This window comes from Zea mays, chromosome 9 (genome assembly GCF_902167145.1).
Source record: "Zea mays cultivar B73 chromosome 9, Zm-B73-REFERENCE-NAM-5.0, whole genome shotgun sequence".
NCBI lineage: Eukaryota > Viridiplantae > Streptophyta > Magnoliopsida > Poales > Poaceae > Zea > Zea mays.
In genome coordinates this window covers 94,668,694-94,674,516 of record NC_050104.1, presented here as the reverse complement: position 1 = coordinate 94,674,516, position 5,823 = coordinate 94,668,694, and positions in this window count along the sequence as shown.

Below are 5,823 nucleotides of genomic sequence, written 5' to 3'. Positions count from 1 at the left end.
CTTCCTGGATTGCTCTCAACGGCTCCTAGCTGCCTTGGGGCTATAAAAGGGACCCCTAGGCGCATGAAGGAGTATACCAAGCATTCTTTGATCATCTCTTAGCACCAAGACATCTCTCTAGTGCATTTGATTCGTTGTGATAGCAATTTGAGCTCCTCTTGAGTTGAGAACTCCGTGTGTGATCTTAGAGCTCAAGTTGTGACTTGTGTGCGTGTTTGTGCTCGTGCTTTGAGGCTTGTGTGTGTTGCTCTTCCCACTCTTACATCTGTGCTTCTTTGTGATCATCTCATTGTAAGGGCGAGAGGCTCCAAGTTGTGGAGATTCCTCGCAAACGGGAAAGAGTAAAGGAAAAAGAACACTATGGTATTCAAGTTGATCATTAGATCACTTGAAAGGAGTTGAGTGCAACTCTCGTCCATTGGGACACCACAACGTGGACTAGGCAAGTGTTGTACTTGGCCGAACCACGGGATAAATCTCTGTGTCTCTTGTGCTTGTTTTCACTGTGTCAATTGTGGTTCACAAGAGCTCTCCTTAGCCACTTGATTTCATTGTGCTAACACTTAATCAAGTTTGTGGCTTTAAGTTTCAAGTTTTTACAGGATCACCTATTCACCCCCCTCTAGGTGCTCTCAATTGGTATCAGAGCCGTTCTCTTCAAGAAAGGGACTTATCGCCTGAAGAGATGGATCCTAAGGGAAAGGGGATGGTGATCGACGACAAGGAGAAGGAATCCTTCATCAATGAGCCAAAAGACGACAAGCCCACTGACTCGGGCTCAAGTCAAAAGAAGAAGGATGGAAAGAAGAAGAGGCGCATCAAGAAGATTGTCTACTACGACACCGACGAATCTTCCTCTTCTCAAAAGGACGACGAATATGAGGAGAAAAAGAAAACGGTTAACTCGAACTTTTCTTTCGATTATTCTCGTATTCCGCATAATTCCAATGCTCATTTGCTCTCCATTCCACTTGGTAAACCTCCACACTTTGATGGAGAGGACTACGGATTTTGGAGTCACAAAATGCGTAGCCACTTGTTTTCTCTTCATCCAAGTATATGGGAGATAGTAGAAAATGGGATGCGATTTGATAGTTCGGATAACTCCATGTTTATCAATGAACAAATCCATAAAAATGCATAAGCTACTACTGTTCTTTTAGCATCCTTGTGCAGGGAAGAGTACAATAAGGTGAGCGGCTTGGACAACGCCAAGCAGATTTGGGACACCCTCAAGATCTCGCATGAGGGGAACGACGTCACCATGCTCACCAAGATGGAGTTGGTGGAAGGCGAACTAGGAAGGTTCGCAATGATCAGGGGAGAGGAGCCAACTCAAACGTACAATATGCTCAAGACCCTGGTCAACAAGATAAGGAGCTATGGGAGCACGAGATGGACGGACCACGACATCGTCCGACTTATGCTAAGGTCCTTCACTGTCCTTGATCCTCATCTTGTAAACTCTATTCGTGAGAATCCTAGGTACATCAAGATGACGCCCGAGGAAATACTCAGAAAGTTCGTAAGCGGGCGGATGATGATCAAGGAGGCAAGATATGTTGATGATGCATTGAATGGCCTAATGCCGATCTATGAGCCTCAAACTGTTGCTCTCAAAGCAACAAGTAGCAGGGAGGCGCTACCTAGCAAGGTGGCACAAGTTGAGGCGGCCGGGCTAAATGAGGAAGAAATGGCCCTCATCATCAAGCGCTTCAAGACGGCGCTCAAAGGTCGCAAGGAGCATCCCAACAAGAGCAAGACGAAGGGGAAGCGCTCCTGCTTCAAGTGTGGTAAGGTTGGTCACTTTATTGCTATCTGTCCTGATAATGACAGTGACCAGGATCAAGAAAAGAAGAGGGAAAAGAAGAAGACTTACAAGAAAGCAAAGGGCGAGGCACACCTTGGCAAAGAGTGGGACTCGGATTGCTCTTCATCCGACGATGAAGGACTTGCCGCCTCTGCCTTCAACAAATCATCCCTCTTCCCCAACGAGCATCACACCTGCCTCATGGCAAAGGAAAAGAAGGTATGCACTAGGAATACTATTACATATGCTTCTTCAAGTGATGATGAATCTAGCGATGATGAAATAGACTATGCAAGTTTATTCAAAGGTTTAGATAGAACTAAAATTGATAAAATCAATGAATTAATTGATGCCTTGAATGACAAGAATAGATTGTTAGAAAAGCAAGAGGATCTTTTGTATGAAGAGCATGATAAATTTGTAGATGTCCAAAAATCTCTTGCTTTAGAAGTTAAAAGGAACGAAATGCTTTCTTGTGAATTATCTACTTGCCAGGAGACTATTGCTAGTTTAAAAAGTGTTAATGATGATTTAAATGCTAAGCTAGAAGTAGCAAGTAAATCTAGTTCTTGTGTAGAACATGTAGTGATCTGCAATAGGTGTAAGGACTTTAATGTTGATGCATGTGTTGAACACCTTACTTCTATTGCAAAACTAAATGGTGAAGTGGCTAGTCTTAATGCCCAACTTAAAACTAGCAAAAATGAATTTGATAAACTAAAATTTGCAAGGGATGCCTACACTGTTGGTAGACACCCCTCAATTAAGGATGGGCTTGGCTTTAAGAGGGAAGCCAAGAACTTAACAAGTCATAAGGCTACCGTCTCCGCCAAGGAGAAAGGGAAGGCCCCTATGGCTAATAGTGTTCAAAAGAATCATGCTTTCATTTATAGTGATAGAAAATTCTCTAGAAATGCTTATAGGAATTATTCTTATGATTCATATGCTATGCCTGCTTCTAGTTCTTCTATTGTGCATCATTTGCCTAGGAGAAATGTTGTTCATGTACCTAGGAAAGCAAGTAATGAACCTTCTACAATTTATCATGCTTGCAATGCTACCTTTGCAATTTGTAGAAAGGATAAGAAAGTGGTTGCTAGGAAATTAGGGGCAAAATGCAAGGGAGATAAAACTTGTATTTGGGTCCCTAAGGCTATTGTCACTAACCTTGTAGGACCCAACAAGAGTTGGGTACCTAAGACCCAAGCCTAAATTTTCCTTGCAGGTTTATGCATCCGGGGGCTCAAGCTGGATTATTGACAGCGGATGCACAAACCACATGACGGGGGAGAAGAAGATGTTCACCTCCTACGTCAAGAACAAAGATTCCCAAGATTCAATCATATTCGGTGACGGGAATCAAGGCAAGGTTAAAGGACTAGGAAAGATTGCTATTTCATCCGAGCACTCCATTTCTAATGTGTTTTTAGTTGAGTCGCTCGGGTATAACTTGTTGTCCGTTAGTCAACTTTGTAATATGGGTTATAATTGCTTATTTACAAATGTAGATGTGTCTGTCTTTAGAAGGAGTGATGGTTCATTAGCTTTTAAGGGTGTACTAGACGACAAACTCTATTTAGTTGATTTTGCAAAGGAGGAGGCCGGTCTAGATGCATGTTTAATGGCCAAGACCAGTCGACAGAAGGCAAGATTTGCCTTCCTGGATTGCTCTCAACGGCTCCTAGCTGCCTTGGGGCTATAAAAGGGACCCCTAGGCGCATGAAGGAGTATACCAAGCATTCTTTGATCATCTCTTAGCACCAAGACATCTCTCTAGTGCATTTGATTCGTTGTGATAGCAATTTGAGCTCCTCTTGAGTTGAGAACTCCGTGTGTGATCTTAGAGCTCAAGTTGTGACTTGTGTGCGTGTTTGTGCTCGTGCTTTGAGGCTTGTGTGTGTTGCTCTTCCCACTCTTACATCTGTGCTTCTTTGTGATCATCTCATTGTAAGGGCGAGAGGCTCCAAGTTGTGGAGATTCCTCGCAAACGGGAAAGAGTAAAGGAAAAAGAACACTATGGTATTCAAGTTGATCATTGGATCACTTGAAAGGAGTTGAGTGCAACTCTCGTCCATTGGGACGCCACAACATGGACTAGGCAAGTGTTGTACTTGGCCGAACCACGGGATAAATCTCTGTGTCTCTTGTGCTTGTTCTCACTATGTCAATTGTGGTTCACAAGAGCTCGCCTTAGCCACTTGATTTCATTGTGCTAACACTTAATCAAGTTTGTGGCTTTAAGTTTCAAGTTTTTACAGGATCACCTATTCACCCCCCTCTAGGTGCTCTCAATTGGTATCAGAGTCGCTCTTCATTTAAGGGACTAATCGCCCGAAGAGATGGATCCTAAGGGAAAGGGGATGGTGGTCAACGACAAGGAAAAGGAGTCCCTCTTCAACGAGCCAAGAGACGACAAGCCCACTGACTCAGGCTCGAGTCATAAGAAGAGGGATGGGAAGAAGAAGAGACGTATCAAGAAGATCATCTACTACGACAGCGATGCCTCATCTTCTTCACCAAGGGACGACGACGACGACTCCTCGTCAAAGAAAAAGACGGTTAATTAAAATTATTCTTTTGATTATTCTCGTATTCCGTATAATTCGAATGCACATTTACTTTCTATTCCTCTTGGAAAACCTCCACACTTTGATGGAGAGGATTACTCATTTCGGAGTCATAAAATGCGTAGTCATCTATTTTCTCTCCATCCTAGCATTTGGGAAATTGTGTAAAATGGGATGCATTTCGGTAGTACGGATAATCCTGTGATTATTAATGAGTAAATCCATAAAAATGCCCAAGCTACTACTGTTTTGCTAGCATCTCTGTGTAGGGATGAATATAACAAGGTGAGCGGCTTGGACAACGGCAAGCAGATCTGGGACACCCTCAAGTTATCTCATGAGGGAAACGATGCCACCATGATTACCAAAATGGAGCTGGTGCAAGGCGAGTTGGGGAGATTTGCAATGATCAGGGGAGAAGAGCCAACACAAACCTACAACAGGCTCAAGACCCTGGTCAACAAGATTCGAAGCTATGGAAGCATAAGATGGACGGATCATGACATCGTTCGACTCATGCTCAGGTCATTTACTGTAATTGACCCCCATCTTGTCAATCTTATTCGTGAAAACCCCAGGTACACAAAGATGATGCCCGAGGAGATCCTTGGAAAGTTTGTGAGCGAGCGCATGATGGTGAAGGAGGCACGATACGTGGATGATGCTCTAAATGGTCCACTACCCGTCTACGAGCCACAGCCCGTTGCGCTCAAAGCAACAAGCAGCAGGGATGCGCTACCAAGCAAGGTGGCACAAGTTGAGGCTGCCGGGCTAAATGAAGATGAGATGGCCCTCATCATCAAATGTTTCAAGACCGCACTCAAAGGACGCAAAGAGTACCCCTCCAAGAATAAAACAAGGGGAAAGCGCTCCTGCTTCAAATGCGGTAAGACTGGTCATTTATAGCACAATGCTTCGATAACGATAATGACCAGGGACAAGAAAAGTACAGGAAGAAGGAGAAGAAGAAAAATTACAAGAAGGCGAAGGGCGAGGCACATCTTGGAAAGGAGTGGGACTCTAATTGCTCCTCATCCGATTCCGACGATGAAGGATTGGCTGCCTCGGCCTTCGACAAGTCTTCGCTCTTCTCCAACGAACGCCATACATGCCTTATGGCTAAGGAGAAAAAGGTACGTATTCGGGACACCCCCAAGTATACTTCCTCCAGTGATGAAGAATCCTCCGATGATGAAGTAGATTACTCTAGTTTATTTAAAGGTTTAGATAGAGCAAAAGTAGAGAAAATAAATGAATTAATTGATGCTCTAAATGAAAAGGATAGATTGCTAGAGAAACAAGAAGATATTTTGTATGAAAAGCATGACAAATTTATTAGTGTTCAAAAATCTCATGCTCTAGAAATTAAAAGAAATGAAATGCTATCCTCTGAGTTGTCTGCTTTCCATGAATATATTTCTAATTTAAGAAGTTTAAATGATGAAT